Source organism: Microcebus murinus, chromosome 4, assembly GCF_040939455.1.
Source record: "Microcebus murinus isolate Inina chromosome 4, M.murinus_Inina_mat1.0, whole genome shotgun sequence".
Lineage (NCBI taxonomy): Eukaryota > Metazoa > Chordata > Mammalia > Primates > Cheirogaleidae > Microcebus > Microcebus murinus.
Window position 1 is genome coordinate 48311311 of NC_134107.1, and position 20243 is coordinate 48331553.

General features: G+C 40.1%; 1 pseudogene; it reads left to right on the top strand.

The window, feature by feature from the left end:
* LOC105880005 (peptidyl-prolyl cis-trans isomerase NIMA-interacting 4 pseudogene) lies at positions 1-553 on the top strand (annotated as a pseudogene).
* Positions 554-20243: the final 19690 nt, after the last annotated feature.

Genomic DNA, 20243 nt, shown 5'->3' on the forward strand with positions numbered 1-20243 from the left:
GAGAATGTCATTTTTGAAAATGCGAGAAACTGGTTTCATATTGTTCAAGAAAGTAAAAGGAATGTGGAAGTATCAGAAATAGACTTCATTATAAAAAGCCAGCGTGGAAGTTTAGAAGATGCCGCCCAAAGGAAAAGTGATTCTGGAAGGGGGAGCAGCCTCTGGGAGCGACAGTTCTGACAAGAAGGCTCAGGGTCCCAAAGGTGATGGCAATGCAGTAAAAGTCAGACACATTCTTTGGGGAAAACACGGCAAAATCATAGAAGCCATGGAAAAGTTAAAGTCTGGAATGAGATTCAGTGAAGTGGCTGCACAATATAGTGAAGATAAAGCCAGGCAAGGGGGCGACTTGGGTTGGATGACCAGAGGGTCCATGGTCGGACCTTTTCAAGAAGCAGCATTTGCCTTGCCTGTAAGTGGGATGGATAAACCTGTGTTTACAGATCCACCGGTGAAGACAAAGTTTGGATATCATATTATTATGGTTGAAGGGATAAAATAAATCATATGAAAGACTGAAAAAAAAAAACAAAAAAACCAACCAGTGTGGTGTTGCTGAGAGATTCCTGAGAGAGCTGGCTACCAGGGGGACTACTGGGCTAGAATAACAAGGATAAAAGGGACAGGGGGTAAGGAAGTAGGGAGGTGGGTAGGAGTTGGGGGGTAAACCAACAGATTGTAGGGTCTCATTTTGAGCCTTGGTGCTCTGGAAAGTAGACTTTGGACCCTGGGATAAGAGATACTCCTCTCAATAACTAACTTGTCTGAGGTTGGTACAATTAGCCTGAGAGTTCGTTGATCTACTTACAATTGGGGGATATAGCTTTCTAGTGGCAGGATGCTCATGTGCCCTTGTCAATGCATTTGTTTTCCCAAGACTATGGCCCCTTGTGTGCTGAATTCCAAAAGTTGCTTCGATAAGCAGGGACTTCTAGCAGAAGGAGAGGCATTTTTCAACCAGCTCGTGGTGAGGCCTGGGGAAATATTCCTGACCCACAGAAGAACATTTTTCTTGTACTAGATACTTGCCAGAATTTGCTTTTCTGAAACTGCTTAAAAATGTTTAGGTTATTTTTGAAATAATTTTAGATTTACTAAAAAAGTTACAAAGATAGGCCAGAGAGTTACCATATACCCTTTACCCAGCTTCCCCTAATGTTTATATCTTAACACGATCATGGTGCAGTTGTCAAAACTAAGAAATTACCATTGGTGTAATACAATTAACTATGGCCTTTATTCAGGTTTCATCAGTGTTCTTCATTAATGTCCCTCTTCTGTTCAAGAATCCAATCCACGATTCCATATTGTATTTAGTTATCATGTTTCCTTAATCCCTTCCAATCTTTGACAGTTTCTCAGTCTCTCCTTTTTTTCAGGACTTTGACATTTTTGAGGAGTGGTCAGATATTTTATAGAATGTCCTTCAGTTTGGGTTTTTCTGATGTTTTTCTCATGATTATACTAGAGTTATAAGTTTTGGGAAAAATTGCCACAAAGGTGAATTACTTCAGTAAAGCGACTTTTTCATCACATCATATCAGGGGGATGTGCTATCGACATTATTTATCACTATGATGTTTACCTTGCCCACTTGATTAAAGTGGTACCTACCAGTTTTCTTCACTGTGAAGTTACTATTTTTTTTTCCCATACCTCTGTTCTTTGGAAGCAAGTCACTAAATCCAGCACACACTCAAGGGGAAAGAAATTAATTACCTCCCTGAGGCTTATCTACAAATACTCTTTTAAATTCTTCTGTAAAGGTAATTTGCTCCTTTTCCTGAACTTACCTATTTATTTATTTATTCAATCATTTATTTATATCAGTATGGGCTCATATATATACTTTTTATTCTTTGGTTTACAATAGAATACTATCACTTTTTATTTTGTTGTTCCAATTGTTTCAGCCTTAGCCACTGAGAGCTCTTTCAGGTTGTCCCCATGTGTTTTTGTTGGAGAATTGTATTTAGAAATGAATATTTGGGGGCTGGATGGGCTCTTTGCTACTAATGTGTCACTGCTTCTTGTCCTGCTCAGTGAACAGAGCTAGCAAATGTGAGTGTGTGTGTGTCTACACACACATATATACCGACCCCTGTGTGCACATATATCTATATTTATTTCTATATCTGCATAATAAACATAAGTTCATACAGACATCTCCAACTCTAATACCGCACCACAGGACTCATCCCAGCCCTCTCCCATTGATGAATTTGTATAACTTCTTCCTCGGACAGAAACCTGACTTCCCTTATCTACAATTTATTTACTTATTGGTTCTACCCTAGTATACCTGTAAAGTCGTTTCAGAATCACTACCCCAAACCAGCAGAGTATAGTGTTTATGTTTAGTTCTTTTTCTTTAGCTCTAAAGCATTCACTTAAAACATGGTTTTCTGAAGTGACTTAGATCAGCCCCTTACTTCTTCAGTGAGGTTATATCACACATTTGTGATATAATCAGATTCATTTGTCACTGTCTGCACTTCACCCTGAGATCCTCCGACCTCGTGGTAGTGTTCTTAAAAATTTGCATGCAGAAAAGTTCACCATTTATGATGAGTATTCTATTAGTTTTGGCAAGTGCATAAATCCTATGTCCACAGCGACAGTATTACGCAGAATAGTTCCATCGTCCCAGAACTTCCCCTGTGCAGCCCCTTTGTAGTCTGAACATGCTTTTAAAAACTAGTTTCCCCTACTAATTGATTCAGTCACTTGAATTACACAGCTGTGCTCAGAGCCTAGGAGACATTTTGCTGGTTTCTCATATGTACTGAGTAGATAAGCATGGGGTTCAGAGGGCAGCATTCTTTCTTATTTCTGAGATTTTGGAAGGCTCCTCTCTGCTGGTTACTGCCACTTCCATGTTGCATTAACTAAATAGTTCAGCCATAAAACTATAATGACCAAAAACTGGCTTCTGAAAGACTCATTTTGGACTGAACTATGGGACTATTCTATCCCTATTGTTGATAGCATCAGAGTAAGATATGAAAAACCACATTGGAAAACAAATATACTTAATCTATTATTTACAGTTGGTGAGGACCTTATGTTCATGTAATGACTAATTCCCAGAACAGTCTGTAAGGGTGTTATTTGTTCAAGACATCAGACTCTGGCCTTCAAATGTCAAAAATGGTTCACTCAGTTCAGATATCTGTCTATAGTGGCTCCTTGACCTGTCTCAAATCCTTCTACACTCTTTTAAGTATGTGGTGAAAGCTATAGACCTTTCCCCAGAAAAATACATAAACACACATTCACCCAAAATGTTGTAAAAAATTGGAAAAGTCTTATGAACCCTCTCCCCCCACCTGAAAATGAGGGGCAACGCTGTACCCTCTAGGAGTCCATAGACTCCAAGTTAAGGACCTTGATCTAAACACTAATATGGCAAGTTGATAAACACAATAAAATATATGTTGATAATTAATGTGCATATTCAATTTAATGTAATGAATTAAATGTATAGAAGTACATTGTGATGGTTAATTTTATGTGTCTATTTGATTAGGTTATGGTACCCAGTTGTTTGGTCAAAACACCAATCTAGATGTTCTGTAAAGGTATTTTTAAGACGTGATTGACATTTAAATCAGTAAAGCAGATTAGCCTTCATAATGTGGATGGGCCTCATCCAATCACCTGAAGGTCTTAAGAGCAAAAGCTAGGTTTCCTGAAAAAGAAGTGTAGGGCAGAGGAATTTGTAGGACAGAGGAAGGGCAGAGGAATTCTTCCAATTGTCGGGAATTTACTTGGGTGGGGCAATGAGCTAACCGCAAACCTTTGCTTCTGGTCATTGCTTGCTTTCTACACCGCTGTATGGGGAATTATGGGATGAGGTCATTGAAGCACAGGCAACTGGCCCATCAGGCAATAGAGGGCAACCAACCCGCCAATTATTTCAAAAGGCAATAGTGGGCAACCAATCATTTTAAAGGTCAACGCATGATCCATGCGTAGTCGGCTTGTGCGCAGCTTGTGCACCATGGGGATAAAAGGCATGCCGTTGTTCCGGTCGGGGTCCTTGCCTGCGAGAGTGGCCACTGCGTTGGTGCTCTGGGGCTTGGACCCTGGCTAGCCAGAAAATAAACCTCCTCTTGTGTGATTGCATCCTCGATGTCTCTGCTTTTCTGTCCGGTGGGGCTGTGGAAGGTCGGTCCCTAACAGAAGGACTTCTCAAAACTGCAACATAGAAACCCTGCCTGAGTTTTCAACCTGTTATACTGCAGAATTCAGATTCAAGACTGAAACACCAACTCTTACCTGACTTTGTAGGCTGCCAAGCTGCCCTACAGATTTTAGATTTGCCAGCTCCCACAATTGCATGAGACAATTCCTTAAAATAAATAAGGCCAGGCATGATGCCTCACACCTGGATTCCTAGCATTCTGGGAGGCCGAGGCGGGAGGATTGCTCAAGGTCAGGAGTTTGCGACCAGCCTGAGCAAGAGCGAGACCCTGTCTCTACTAAAAATTGAAAGAAATTAGCCGGACAACTAAAAATATATAGAAAAAATTAGCCGGGCATGGTGGTGCATGCCTGTAGTCCCAGCTACTCAGAAGGCTGAGGCAGAAGGATTGCTTAAGCCCAGGAGTTTGAGGTTGCTGTGAGCTAGGCTGAAGCCACGGCACTCTAGCCCGAGCAACAGTGCGAGACTCTGTCTCAATAAATAAACAAACAAACAATCAAACAAACAAACAAACACAGTTGATCCTTACACAAAATGGTTTTGAACTGTGTGGGACCATTTATATGTGGATTTTTTTTAACCAAACATGGATTGAAAATACAGTATTCTTGGGATGTGACACCTGCATATAAGAAAGGCCAACTTTTCATATATATGTGAGTTCCTCAGGGCTGACTGTGGGACTTGAATATGCAAAGATTTTGGTTTATATCAAGGACGATTAGTCCTGGAACCAATTCCCTGAATATACCGAGTGGCAACTCTGCGTGTGTGTGTTTGCACACATTGTATATATACATACACACACATATATACACATACACACACACACACACTATCTCCTATTGGTTCTGTTTCTCTAGAGAACCCTGACTAATGCATACAACAAATTATACCAAGTAAACAGTGGAGTCCCATAGAAATGTCTAGTTTCCATCTCACTATTAAAAATGGAAGAGAAAAAAAAAAAACCTCTTACTTAGTGTTTATCTTAATTTGCTTGTGCTGCTATAGCAAAATATCTAGGATCTGATAATTTATAAATAATGTAAATTTATTTCTCACAGTTTTGGAGGCTGGGAAGTCCAAGATCAAAATTTGGCAGATTTTGTATCTAGTGAGGGCTGCTTTCTGCTTCCAAGATGGTGCCTTGTTGCTGTGTCCTCCCACTGAAGAAGGCAGAAGGGCAAAACAACAGGTTCTAACTGGTTCCTGCCAGCCCGTTTGTAAGGCATTTGATCCAGTTCTGGCAAGATAAAACAGGAAGTCTGTTTGGGGGTTGGGGGTGGAAGGAGAAGAGTATTCTGAGGAAGATTTTCCTTTCTGAAAAAAAAAAAAAAGAGAGAGAGAGCTAAAAAAAGATAAAGTCCTTTTAGTCTTTTCCTCTGTCTTGCTGCCTGGGATGCTGGTGTGTGTGGACTTGATTGTTGGAGTCTGAGGTATGGCAGAGCAGAGAGGTGGGAGGAGCCCAGGTTCTTGGTCATGTGGTTAAATTGCTGGACCCATCTTGAAAATGACTACCTCTAGATATGTGATATTTGAGGCTGTCTTTATTGTTTAAAACAGGGATTCTGTTGTTTATAGCCCAAAACATCCTAACAGATAGGATTAAAACATGATAGGAAGGGGGATCCATATTAAACATTCTGCCCCTCCCTGAAACATACCAAATGGTGCAAGTTTAGAGAGGTGTGGGGTATTTAAAAAGAAACATAAATTACTGTTTAAAATACTATTCATATTCAATAATAAGGAACAGAAGAAAAATGTTCATGAGTGCTTTACACCTGTGGTCCCCGATCCCTGGGCCACTGCCCAGTACCAGTCCTTGGCCTGTTAGGAAGCGGGCTGCATGTCACCACCTGGGCTCCACACCACCCTCCCCCTTCCCATGACACCCCACCCCAAACCCCATCCATGGAAGAATCATCTTCCATGAAACCAGTCCCTGGTGCCAGAAAGGTTAGGGGCCACTGCTTTATCCTAAGGAAAATTTAACAAGGCTAGTAATTCAATAAAGCAAAAGCTAAAATATCAGATAAAACTACAACAGGAGATGGAAAGGAAGATTGCAGAGTTAAGATTCAAGGACTATGGACATCCAATAGGGCATCCCTGCACAGGTTGGGATGGGGAATGTTCAAGGACTGGGCTGGGCATGGTGGTTCACACCTATAATCCTAGCACTCTGGGAGGCCGAGTCAGGAGGATCACTCGGGGTCTGGAGCTTGAGATTCAAGGACTAAAATAACATTAACTGTCAGACAATAAATTAATATGAAATAGCAAGAAGCAGAATGGACACAATTGAAATGAGATTTCCAACACAAAAGAAAGCCTGGCTAATGACTGTAATGGCAGAGGAAAAAAAGACCAAGATGAAATCAATTAGAAGTTAGTCATTGTAGAGGACAAATATTATACAACATAGACTAATTACTGTTTCTGAAAGAGCAAGCCTAAAAAAAATGCAGCAGGAAAAAAAAAGGCATTAAAGAGAATTGAATCTGAAAACTAAAGGAGCCATCTTGTTCCAGAAAAAATGTGATTGAGCTAAGATGAGACATGTCAAATTAAGCTGAATTCTGAGGATTAAAGAATGTTCTTCAGGCATCCACACAGGAAAAAAAGGTCATCTATAAAGAGAGTAAATTGGATGATCCTCTGACTCCTCTTCAGCAATATTCAATGTCAGAAGATAACAGCAATAATCAAGAAAGTTAAAATGTGATACAAAAATACTTCAAGTTGTTTCCATATAAAGAAAGCAAATTTACATTCCTAAGCATTTAAGAACTCAGGAACAAGATCACTCAGAAGTCCTAGAACAAAATTGCTCTCAATAAAATCCATATATTCACGAGATTTAAGTATAGAGAAAGTAAGGGAAAAGATTGGTGGTAGATAATGAATATATTTAAACACAGAATTAAACAACTGTGATGTAGAGCATGGTCTGTAATGGTGTTCCCCAAATATTTTTGATGGTTGCTCCTGGATGGTAGGATTTTGATTACATTTTTACTTTTTCATTAACATGCTGCTCTGTTGCTTGAATGCTTATCTAAGAATATACTATATTTCCATCTTCACAAATACAATAGTCATTATAAAAATAAATCTAGTATAGCTTAAATGAATTATTTCTAGGGCAGGGTGCAGTGGCTCACACCTGTAATCCCAGCATTCTGGGAGGCTGAGGTAGGAGGATTACTTGAGGTCAGGAGTTTGAGACCACCCTGAGCAAAAGCAAAACCTCATCTCTACTAAAAATAGAAAAAATTAGTCAGGTGTGGCGGCACATACCTGTAGTCCCAGCTACTTGGGAAGCTGAGGCAGGGGGATCACTAGAGCTCAGGAGTTTGAGGTTACAGTGAGCTATGATAACACCACTGCACTCTATCCCGGGCAACAGAGCAAGACTCTGTCTCTAAATAAATAAATAAATTCTAGAAATTTTAGGAGAAGGTAAACTTTCTCTTTGCTTAATTTTTGTCTTTTAAATACTTAGTACCTTATTTACAAGAGTTTGTTTTTGTATGTAATACTTTTGTATTCTTATAACCCAGAAAGGTAGAATTCCTCAAACACAAAGAAGAGTCTATCATTTTCTTGGCCTTAAGTTGCATAAATAAAGGTCTTCTCAAACTCTTTGAAGAAATAAAAGAGGAGTGAATACTTTTCAACTTATTCTATGAGGCCAGTATTACTCTGATACCCAAACCAGACAAAAACATGAGAAGGAAAAAAAAAAAACTACAGACCAATATTCCTTATGAATATAGTCACAAAAATTTTCAACAAAATACTAGAGCATATTTTTGCATATGCAAACCAAATCCAGCATCATATATAAAGGAATGCACCATGACCAAGTGGGATTTATCCCAAGAATGCAAAGTTGGTTTAATATACAAAATCAACTAATGTAATAAGCTATATTGACAAAATAAAATTTTTTAAAAAACTGTATGACCATCTCAATATTTCTGTTAAAACCATTCCACAAACTAGGAATTGAAAGAAACTTCCTTAATTTGATAAAAGGCGTCTATGAAAAACCACAGCTAACATCATACTTAATGATGAAAGACTTAAAAGATTTCCCCATAAGATCAGGAACAAGATAAAGATGTTTGTTTCTGCTACTTGTATTCAACATTGTACTAGAGAATTACAGTCAGGGCAATTAGGCAAGAAACAGAGATCCGGATTGAAAAAGAAGAAGTAAAACTACCTCTACTTGCAATGACATAATCTTACATAATGAATATCCTAAGGAATCCATTAAAAACCATTAAAACTAACAAATGATTTAGTTTGTCAAGGTTGTAGGATACTGGATCAATATACAAATATCAATTGTATTGCTATCCACCAGCAATAAACAGTCAGAAAATAAAATAAATTTCATTTATAATAACATCAAAAATTTAATATTTAGAAATAAATTTGGCCAGGCATGGTGGCTCACGCCTGTAATCCTAGCACTGTGGGAGGACAAGATGAGAGGATCCTTTGAGCTCAGGAGTTCAAGACCAGCCTGAGCAAGAGCGAGACCCTGTCTCTACTAAAAATAGAAAGAAATTAATTGGCCAACTAAAAATATATACAAAAAATTAGCCAGGCATGGTGTCAAAGCCTGTGGTCCCAGCTACTCAGGGGGCTGAGGCAGAAGGATTGCTTGAGCCCAGGAGTTTGAGGTTGCTGTGAGCTAGGCTGATGCCACAGCACTCTAGCCTGGGCAAGAGAGTGAGACTCTGTCTCAAAAATAATAATAATAATAATAAAAAGAAATAAATTTAACAAAATTTATTTAAAGTATTGATGGAAGTTAAAGAAAATTTAAATAAATATAGACATCTTATGTTCATAATATCGTCTTTTTTTTGTAAATTTTTTAAAAATTCAAAAAATTATTTTTGGAAACAAGGTTTGCTATGTTTCCCAGGCTGGCCTTGAATTCCTGGGCTCAAGAGATCTTTACACCTCAGCTTCCCAAGTACCTGGGAAGTATGTGTCTCCATGCCCAATAGGAAGACATAATATTGTTAAGATGGCAATAGTCTCCAAATTAATCTACGGATTCAGTGCAATGCCTATCAAAATCCCAGCTGCTTTTCTTTTGCAGAAATTGACAAGCTGATCTTACAATTTACATGGAATAGCAAGAGACCCAGAATAGCAAAAGCAATCTTGAGAAAGATCAAAGGTGACAGACACTCCCCTATTTTTTTCAGAGACAGAATCTCATTCTGTCACCCAGGGTGGAGTTCAGTGGTGCAATCAGAGCTCACTGCCACCTCAAATTCCTGGGCTTAAGAGATCATCCTACCTCAGCCTTCCAAGTAGCTAGGACTACAGACATGCACCACCACACCCAGCTAATTTTTTTTTTTTTCATTTTTTGTAGAGATAGGGGTCTCACCATGGTGCTCAAGTTGGTCTCAAACTCCTGGCCTCAAGCAATGCCTCAGTCTCCCAAAGTGCTGGGATTACAGGTATACCCACTGCACTTGGCCATACTTTTTGATTTTAAAATGTACTGTAAAGCCTGGTAATCAAGACAGTATGATACTAGCATAAGGATAGAAATACTGATATTTCATAAGGATAGAAATATCCAGTTGAGAGTCCAGAAATAAAACCATACATTTACAGTCATTTGATTTTTGACAAGGGTGCCAAAACAATTCAATGGGAAAAAGAATAATGTTTTCAACAAATGATGCTGAGACAACTGAATATCTACATCCAAAAGAGTAAATTTGGACCCCCTACCTCACACCACACACAAAAATAAACTCAAAATGGATCGAAGACATAAATATAAGAGCAAAAACTATAAAACTCTTAGAAGAAAACATAGTTGTGAGTTTTTGTTACCTTGGAATTAGACAATGCTTTCTTAGATGTGCCACCAAAATCACAGTAACCAAAGAAAAAGTAGATCGAACTTCATTAAAATTAAAAATGTTTGTGCTTAACATCAAGAAAGTGAAACAACAAACCACAGAATGGGAGAAAATATTTGCAAATCATATATCAGATAAGAGACTAATATTCGGAATACATAAAGGACACTTTCAATTAAACAATAAAAAATAATTCAATTAAAATATGAGCAAAGAATTTGAATAGATATTTCTCCAGAGAAGTTACACAAATGACCAATAAACACATGAAAACATGTTCAGCATCAATAACCATTAGGGAAAAGCAAATCAAAGCACATTGACACACAACTCCACTTCCACTAGAATGGTTAAAATTCAGACAAGTGTCTATAAAATTCAGAAAGACAAAATGTTGATGATGTGGAGTGGAACCTTCACGCATTACTGTTGAGGATATAAAATGGCGCAGCTACTCTGGAAAACAGTGTGGTAGTTCCTCAAAATGCTAAACATAGAATTACCATAATTCCACTCTGGGAATATACCCCAAAGAATTGAAAATACAGCTCTCTATATAAACTTGTACATGATATTCATAGCAGCACTGTTCATAATAGCCCAAAAGTGAAAACAACCTCAATATTGATGAATGGATAGCTACATTATGGTATATTTATACAACAGAATATTATTTAGCCATAAAAAGAAATAAGGTAATGACACATGACTACAACATAAATTATCCTCAAAAACATTATGCTTACAGAAAAAAAAAAAAAAACCATTATGCTAAGTGGAAGAAACCAGACACATAAAGCTGTATATTATTCCATTTATATGAAATGTTAAGAATAGGCAAATTCATAAACACAGAAAGTAGATTAGTAGTTTCCAGGAGTTGGGATGAGGAGAATAGAGAGTAACTGATGAAAACATTCTAGAATTATATAGTGGTGATGTTTGCACAAGTTTATGAATATACTAACAATCACTGGCTGAATTCTATTCCTGAAAAGTATGAATTAGGGCATGTAAATTGTATCTCAACAAAAAGAAAAAAGTGACAGGGCACTGTGGCTCACACCTATAATCCTAGCACTCTGGGAGGCCAAGGCAGGTGGATCGCTCAAGGTCAGGAGTTCAAAACCAGGCTGAGCAAGAGCGTGACCCCATCTCTACTAAAAATAGAAATAAATTAATTGGCCAACTAAAAAATATATACAAAAAATTATCCAGGCATGGTGGCACATGCCTGTAGTCCCAGCTACTCGGGAGGCTGAGGCAGAAGGATTGCTTGAGTCCAGGAGTTTGAGGTTGCTTTGAGCTAGGCTGACGCCACGGCACTCTAGCCGGGGCAACAGAGTGAAACTGTGTCAAAAAAAAAAAAAAAAAAAGAAAAGAAAGAAAGAAAGAAAGAAAGAAAGAAAGAAAGAAAGAAAGAAAGAAAGAAAGAAAGAAAGAAAGAAAGAAAGAAAGAAAGAAAAAAGAATGAAGAAGTGGTAGGGCCTTTCTATTACCCAGTTTGGGCTGCTCTTCTGAGACATCCTAGAATTAACGGAGAAAGAAAATAGCTATGATAGATATTATGGTCCCTTTCCTTACCAAATAGAAAATGCCCTAAGAGAAAGCTGACAGAAAGGACAAGAGAATCCAGCAGAAGTAAACACCCTCTGAAGAAGAAAGTTGGAGTCTTATCTTCAGAGGTTTTATTTTATTTATTTATTTTTTTGGGGGGGGGCAAACCACATGGCTTTATTATACACTCGTGGACGAGGTTCTGGGGCCCCAAGAGCGGGGCCCCGAAGTCGCCCTCTTCAGAGGTTTTAATCATTCCTGTAGGAGATACACAAAGAAAAACAGAACAGCACCCTTTTCCTCAGCAATCTGCCTCAACTCTCTTGGTTGCAAGATACTAACAATTATGGGACAGCTGGAGTAAGGACACCTGTAAGAACAAAAATGTCAATCATGTGGAAAGACCTATAGGAGCTCAGGAAAAGAAAAGAGCCATGTTAGTTGGCAGTGGACAGTTCTAGCTTTTAGCTTCCCAAATTCATTTTTTTCCTTTTCAGCACCCCAATTTCCTTTTCTTTCCCCCATCACCTCTTCCACTTTAATTTAGTAGAGCCATTATTTGGGACTTGGCTTGTTAGAGTTTGGGGGCAGACTTGTGAGCCCGAGTAAGGCATTGTATACCTCCTCCCTAGAATTTCAACCTCTAGCACAAAGACAATCTATTGTCAAGTTTCTCTTCTTCCTGCATAGCTGCATTTTGACCAGACCATTCCATTTAACAGAAACCAACTCTATTTGGGTATTGTCATTGCCTTCCCCAAGAAAAGTTGATGGACACTTGACTTGTATTCATGTAACTTAAAAGTCATCCTAAAATGATACCTCCAGAATACAAGGAGGGTTCTTCCCTACCCAAAGCAAGCTCTTTCTCTGTCCTAGATAACAGAAAGTGCTTACAACATATAAAAAAATTTTCCTATATTTACATGGTTTGTTAGATTTAGTCTTTAGCGAGCAAACCCCTACCTCAGTTAATGCAAAGCGTTTCATGCCATCCCTCGGAACAGGATGTGGGCCAGGCTATGTATTAGTTGTTCTTCAGTCAGAGCCTGGCTCCAATTAAATGTGGCTGTGGGGTACGGGGTAAGGTGATCACATGATACAAAACAAAGTTGCTTGTTCAACATGGGCCATAGATAGGGCTGAGAAAACAGGTCAAATATTTTGACGGCTCTCTCTGATATCCAATATCAAGTCACAACCTCAACATGAAGCTTGGAATAGTAGACACACAAAAAAAAACAGTAGTCTAAAGAGTTAGCATAGGGCTCCTAACCTTCAATAAACAGTGGTGCAAGAAGCAACCCAAGTTCCTCCTTGGGATTGCTGCTTCTACTGAGTAATGCTGTATTATGTGCCACAGGCCACAGAAAGAGCCAGAGTCCAGAGATGAAAGCAGAGCAGGGGAAAGCAAGCAAATAGTGATGGGGCTTTAGAGGTATTTGCTTGTTAAATAGGACTGGGGTGGCTGGTTTTCTAGCACTAGGAATGTAGCCTTCACTTGGTCCTTTGAGATTCCTTTGCGCAGGCAAGAATTAAAAAGTAAGTGAGAGGAATTCTTAAGTGGACAACTCTGATTTAGAACCACTTTCGACAGGGCATTATTTGACATTATTTTGCATTTTATTTTGTTTTGTTTTGTTTTTAAATTTGAACAAAAATGACAAGTTAGCAGACAAGAGCCAAAGGGTGGAAAAGTTTTTGCAATTTCTTTCCTCTTACTTCCACTTTCAGCAAGACTTTTGGTTTTATTGGTTTTTTACTTATTTGTTTTGTTTTGTTTTTAATCTCTGCCTCATTACTATTATATACCTGCAGTGCCTTTCTCTGTGACCTGAAATGATACCTTCCTTAGTCAACTCCAACTCTGCTTTTGAGAAAAAATTTTCATTATTTAAAATATTTGTGTCTTTCTTCCTTAAGAAATGACTCCTAATAACGCCACTATGCAATTATTTTTTATGTATTAGAAGTTTAAGTGGCAGATTTAACTCACTTTCTACTACACTACCATGCCTTTGGTTGAGCATCTAAACACAAGCTTTCTGTCTGGCTATCTTCCAAGGTAACTCATACAAGTTTAGGGTGTTATCTGAGTTCCTTAATCTGGAGGCTGTGAGGCAAGAAATGGAGGATCTCGAGTGCTGTCAAAGGTCCTAGGGCCAAATGGTGAATATTAAAGTGGTATCTAGACCGGGCACAGTGGCTCATGCCTGTAACCCTAGCACTCTGGGAGGCCGAGGCAGGTAGATCGCTTGAGGTCAGGAATTTGAAACCAGACTGAGCAAGATAAGACCCTGTCTCTATTAAAAATAGAAATAAATTAATTGGCCAACTAAAAATGTACAGAAAAAATTAGCCGGGCATGGTGGCTCATGCCTGTAGTCCCAGCTACTTGGGAGGCTTAGGCAGGAGGATCACTTGAGCCCAGGAGTTTGAGGTTGCTGTGGGCTAGGCTGATGCCATGGCACTTCTAGCCTGGGCAACAGAGCGAGACTCTGTCTCAAAAAAAAAAAAAAAAAGAAAGAAAAGAAAAAATAATAATTAAAGTGGTATCTAAAGTTGACCTAGTGTCTTCCACAGTCAGAAATGCCAGAAGCAGGTATTAGGAACCCAGATGCAGAGCAAGAGAAGTGAGAAGAACTAGCAAAGGGGACAGTAAGAAGTAGTAATAGTTTCCAATTTTGTGTATGCCTACAGAGATTCTAATCCATAGGTCCAGGCTGAGGCAAGACATCTGCATCATTAAGGCACGAATTGACTCTAATTTGAGAATCCCCGGGAAGGATGTCAGTGAAACCAGAAGGTATTGAGTGATGAATTCGGTGTAAAGAAGAAGGATGAAGGGCTATCTGTGGTTGGGATTTGGCCTGCTCTACCGCCAGCCCAACTTGGTATACCTAGGTTTGATCCATATAAATGGGCAAAAGTTCAGAGAACAGGTTGATGGTGTAGAACATCTTGCTTATGACTGAGTCTTCCGAAGGGCAGAGTGTATGAGGGAGGTTGCAGAGGGGTATGATACTGGGTCAAATGATACTAGTATCATACTGGTATATGATATGATATACCAGTATCCTACTGGTATATGATATGATACCTAGTATGATACCCAGTATCACACTGGGTATGATACTAGAAGATGATCAGAGCCATATCAGTTAGTATGTCCCATCTTAACAACAACAACAACAAAAATTCTCTTGACCACACTTCTCCCTGCAAATGCTGCTTTATTTTTCAGTTCCACTTTATTGCGGTTTCTCAGAAGAATTGTCTATTCTATTTTATTTCCAATCCTCCAATTCTCTCTTAAATGCACCCTAATCAGGCTTTTGTCTCAACAACTTTGTCGAAGTCATCAACCTTAGTGTTTCCAAATCCAATGGTTATTTCTCAGTTTCATCTTATTAATCTCTCAGCTGTGTTGGACACAGTTGACCACTTCCTCTTTCTTGAAATAGTTCTTCTCTTGGCTTCTAGGACATCACATCCTTTTGACTTTTCTTTCAGCTCATAGACCACTCCCTCAGAGGCACCATGGTTGATTCTTCCTCCACGTTTGTGAGAGTCCACCAGGGCTCGATGCCCAGCCCTCTTCTCTATCAACCTTCCCTCCCCAGATTATTTTTCCAGTCACATCACTTTAAATGGAATCTTTATGCTCTTGACTTGTGAAATTCCTATCTCTACCCTGACTTCTACTCCTACACCCAAGCCTAGGACTTTCCAACGCCTCCTTGATAACTCTATTTGGAGAGCATAAAGCATTTCAATTTCATGTTACAATACTGTTTTTCTTCTCCCAAACCTACTCCTATAGTTTTTCTTATTTTAATAAATGGCAACTCCATTCTATCAGTTGCCCAGGCCAAAAAAATTATACTGGATTCCTTTTTTTATTCCCTTCATACCTCACATCCAATTTCCTTGGAAATTCTATTGAACCTACCTTTAAAATATTAATTGAGTTTGACCACTACTCATCACCACCACCTCTGCTGCCCTGGTCCAAGCCACCGTAGCTCTCACCTAGATTTATTAATAGCTTCTTCACTTCCTGCTTTGACATCCCTGCCCTCCTGCATAGTCTATTGTTAAGACTGAAGCCAAAATGATCTTCTTAAAACATAATTCAGATCATGTTACCCTTACAGACACCCCCACCACTATCCACATTTCTAATCAGTGAGAAAAGGATACATTTTCAATCCTTAGCTTTGGATAAAATTGGGGATTTCTTCAGCAACAATTGAAATTAAGAAATCTGGAATAAAATAAAATTCTAAACTTAACAAAAATCTGTATTCATTTCCAATTGCTGCTGTAACAAATTACCACAAACTTAATGGCTTAAAATAACACAAATTTATTCTCTTACAGTTTTGGATGTCAGAAGTCTAAAATCAAGATGTCAGCAGGGCTCTGTTTCTTCTGGAGGTTTCAAGGAAGAATGCATCCCGGCCCTTTTTAGCCTCTAGAGGCTGCTGCATTCCTTGACTCAAGGCCCATTCCTTGCATAACTCCAACCTCTTGTTTCCACTCTAACATCTCCCACTACCATTCACTCTGACTAGTTTCTGATTAGTTCAGAAAATCCAGCATAATGATCCTTCAGAATGAAGGATATGTGTTCACTGCAGCATTATTCACAATAGCCAAGATGCAGAAGCAATCTAAATGTCCATCAAAGGAAGAATGAAAAAAATGTGGTAAATACATACAATGAAATACTATTCAGTCTTAAAAAAAAAAAAAGAAAAAATCCTGTCACATTCTACAACATGAATGAACCTTGAGAACATTATGCTAAGTGAAATAAACCAATCACAAAAAGACAAATACTGCATGATTCCACTTGTATGAGGTATTTAAAGTAATAAAACTTCTAGAGACAGAAAGTAGAATAGAGGTTGCTAGAGGCTAGGGGGAGGGGAAAATGGAGAGTTTTTGCTCAATGGGTATAGAATTTCAGTCACGGAAGATGAAAAAGTCTAGGAATCTGTTGTATAACAACATACATATAATTAACAATATTGTAATGTACACTAAAAAATTGTTATCAGGGCAAATTTATTTATGTGATGTGTTTTTTATCACACACGCACGCAAAATAATCTACCAAAAACCAATGAAGAAAAATTAAGATTTTTCCCAGATTAAAAAAACTGAGGGGGGGCGGAGCAAGGTGGCCGACGAATAACACCACCAGACAGAGTGTCTCTGCAGAAAAGACAGATTCTAGCAGAAATTAGAGGAAAGAAGCAAGAAGGCGAGCATACAGCGGACAAGGGCCGGAAGGAGGGGTACCTGAGACACCGGGAGACTCCACGGGAGGAGGCTGCGGAGGAGAACTGGAGGCTGAGACCACCGGAGCAGCCCGGAGACCAGCGGCAAGGGTAGGTGGATTTGCTGTTTCCCCTCCCCTGCATTTGGGACTGCTGGTGAGCTCCCCAGCGGGTGGAGTACCTGCGGACACCAGCCCAGAGACCGCCGCCGTCAGCCAGCGGTGAGCATGTAGCAGACGTGGCACCAGGTTCCCAACTTCCTCCGGGCATCTCCGCGTGCACAGACCCGAGCTGCACGGCAGGCGCCATATTGCCTCCTCCTCCCCTCCGCCGACCCTACCCGCGACTGCCCAGAGAGACAATATAGCCACCAGCCGGAGGCACCTCCAGGGAACGGGACCTTCACGTTTGGGACCCTACACCTGACTCAGGGGAACTCAGACTGTGAGCTCCCTACCCGCCCACCCTCCCAGGTGCTGCTGGCACGGTGTTCGCAAGAGAACGGTGCCGACTCAGAGGCTGAGAGACATAGACCCAGCTTGGGCTCCCTGTGGGTGAATTGGGACCGGAAATCCTCTCCCTGGTGGGGATACAGTTTGAACTCTGGGACCCAGAGGTAGGACCTACAGAGCAGATCCCCTGCACGGAGGGCTAGCATTGCCTGGGGCACAGAAGGATTATACGTGAACAGCCTACTGAGGTGTGTGTGCCTCCAGGGGCGGATCGGCGTCCTAGAGGGCAACCCTCCTCCCAGGAGGAGGCCGTTCGCCCAACCCAGGTGGTGTTCCTGTGCAGGGAACCTCCCCGCCAGCATCACAGTCCGGGGAGGCCTGGTGGCTTGTGGTCTGGCCTGCTGGCAGAGGCCCAGGAGTAGTTGCGGAGTTGGGGAAGGTGCAAAGAAGCGAGGCCCACTCCAGACTGCGGGTCTCAGACAGACTCACCCCCACACGCAGACTTTCTCGCTGAGTGGGACCATTCCAGCCCCGCCCTGACAGCTTTCCCTGGAAGCAGAGAACAGAACTTTGACCCCTGCTAACGGCCTGAGGGCAGGCTTACCCAACCCAGCTCCGCCCAGAACAAGAGCTGTTAACAGGACACAAAATCAACAGTATAGCCTGTTCCTCCAAGCAAACGCCACCTACTGACAGGGACGGCATCTTGCACAGCCTTTCCACGGCACCCACTGACTCAATATACAGGGAGTGGTCCAATTTCACCCACAGACACCACCTAACGCCTCAGAAACTAAACAAGGTGTGTGAATACCCAAACAATAACTTAAGGAAAGAAACAACAACTGATCGACATGGGAAGAAATCAGCGAAAGAACTCAGGAAATATGAAGAACCAAACGGAAAACACACCCCCAAAGAGGAGCACCAGCCCCCTAGAAACGGACACCGACCAAAATCAGGCAACCAATATGACAGAAGAGGAATTTCGTATGTGGATCATAAGAACACTCACCCAGCTGCAACAACAACTCAATAAGCAACACAAAGAAACCACAAAAAGCCTCCAGGATATGGAAAAAGAAATAGACACAATGAAGAAAAGTGTAACCGAACTCCTGGAAATGAAGAATCAATTCAAGGAACTACAAAATACAGTGGAAAGTCTCAAGAACAGGGTAGATCAAACAGAAGAAAGAATCTCAGAGCTTGAAGATAACACCTTCCAATTAAATAAATCAGTCACAGAAATAGAGCAGAGAAACAAGAGAAAAGAGCAAAGCCTACAAGAGCTGTGGGATTATGTGAAGAAACCTAATGTGAGGGTCATAGGGTTACCAGAAGGGGAAGAAGACAACACTCAAGGGTTGGACAAGCTGTTTGAAGATATAATAGAGGAAAATTTCCCAGGCCTTGCTCAAAATCTTGATATACAAGTTCAAGAAGCTCAGAGGACCCCTGGGAGATTCAACGCAAACAGGAAGACGTCACGACATGCAGTCATCAGACTGACCAAAGTATCAACTAAAGAGGCCCTTCTAAGAGCTGTAAGACAAAAGAAGCAAGTAACATACAAGGGAAAGCCAATTCGAATAACATCAGACTTCTCTAATGAGACTTTACAAGCAAGGAGAGACTGGAGCCCCATTCTCACTCTTTTGAAACAAAACAATGCCCAGCCTAGAATATTATTCCCTGCAAAACTAAGCTTCGTATATGAAGGAGAAATAAAAATATTCTCAGACAAGCAAAGGCTCAGAGAATTCACCAAGACAAGACCAGCCCTACAAGAAGTACTTAAAACAACGTTATGCACGGAACATCATAATAATAACCCATGAATATAAAAACAACCAAAACCCAAAGATATTAAAGGCCAGATATTACAATGGCTCAAGACAGAAATCATAGCAACAACATCCAACCCAACAGAATGATCAGTAATCTACCTGACCTATCAGTTCTCTCAATAAATGTGAATGGCTTAAACTCTCCACTCAAGAGACATAGGCTGGCTGAATGGATAAGAAAATACAGGCCAAGTATATGCTGTCTTCAGGAAACACATCTAACCTGCAAGGATGCATATAGACTAAAAATAAAAGGGTGGAGATCAATATTCCAAGCAAATAGAAGCCAAAAGAAGGCTGGTGTGGCAGTTCTAATTTCAGACGATTTAGTTTTTAAACCAACAAAAGTAGTGAAAGACAAAGAGGGTCATTATATAATGGTGAAGGGCACAGTTCAACAAGAAGAGATAACAATTTTAAATACATATGCACCCAACTTAGGTGCACCCAGATTCATAAAGCAAACCTTACTGGAGCTAAGCACATGGATTAATAGCAACTCCATAATCGCTGGAGATTTCAACACCCCACTGACGGCACGAGACAGATCCTCCAAACAGAAAATTAATATAGAAATAATGGACTTAAACAAAACTCTAGAACAATTGGGTCTGACAGACATCTACAGAACATTCTACCCAAAATCCACTGAATATACGTTCTTTTCATCAGCTCACGGGACATTCTCTAAGATTGACCATATCCTAGGACACAAAGAAAATCTCAAGAAATTTAAAAAAATAGAAATCATACCATGTACCTTCTCAGATCACAGTGGAATAAAACTAGAAATCAACCCTAACAGAAACTCACATCTCTGCACAAAAACGTGGAAATTAAACAACCTCCTACTAAATGATTACTTCGTAAATGAAGAAATCAAGATGGAAATAAAAAAGTTCTATGAAGAAAACGACAATGGAGAGACAAGTTATCAACTCCTCTGGGACACAGCTAAAGCAGTTCTGAGAGGA